Below are 579 nucleotides of genomic sequence, written 5' to 3' on the forward strand. Positions count from 1 at the left end.
ATAATGTTCTTTTTAGCAGCATCATATGACCCCTTTAAAGTGGCGTTTATCGGTTAATGAACTCTTCACTTGTTGAACGTATACAACCAAATGTTGTTTAAGAGGGCCTGTTCTTGTCAGCTATTGTGAAATATATAATATAATATAATATAATATAGTTTGAGCAAACCTCTATCCACTTACTTATTTGCCCTGGATCCCAGAACGAATGTGCTGTTCTCAGTCAGTCTGGATGGGTCCCACTTTACAAACATCAACACACTTACGTTAATATAAACATTTCAGTATCAATTATTATGCTATTTTAATCCAAATGCACATTATAACTACCTTAGGTCCTTCCCGCCTTATTGGCTCGGACACTTTGGGTTTTGTTCTGCGGAGGACATTTTAAATTTTCAAAAGGTTGAATCTTTAATATGTGGAGACATCCGATAAAGAAAACATAAGGACACTTACGCAGTGCTGTACTGGGCTGGTCTGTCGTACTGTACAACTGCACCAGGGGGGCGACCTTTCCTCTGAAAATAAATTAAAATTATATATTTATAGTTAGTATTCAGTACAACAGCACTCTTG

General features: G+C 36.6%; 1 long non-coding RNA gene across 1 annotated transcript; it reads right to left on the minus strand.

Annotated features, from left to right (window-relative positions):
- Window positions 1–182: 182 nt before the first annotated feature.
- Window positions 183–538, minus strand: LOC107716338 (uncharacterized). Its single transcript, XR_001637193.1, has 3 exons — window positions 460–538; window positions 331–376; window positions 183–242 (listed from the first exon to the last, which is right to left on the minus strand). It is a non-coding gene; the product is annotated as an uncharacterized LOC107716338 (long non-coding RNA).
- Window positions 539–579: the final 41 nt, after the last annotated feature.

Source organism: Sinocyclocheilus rhinocerous, unplaced genomic scaffold (assembly GCF_001515625.1).
Source record: "Sinocyclocheilus rhinocerous isolate Xijiao unplaced genomic scaffold, SAMN03320098_v1.1 scaffold45566, whole genome shotgun sequence".
Lineage (NCBI taxonomy): Eukaryota > Metazoa > Chordata > Actinopteri > Cypriniformes > Cyprinidae > Sinocyclocheilus > Sinocyclocheilus rhinocerous.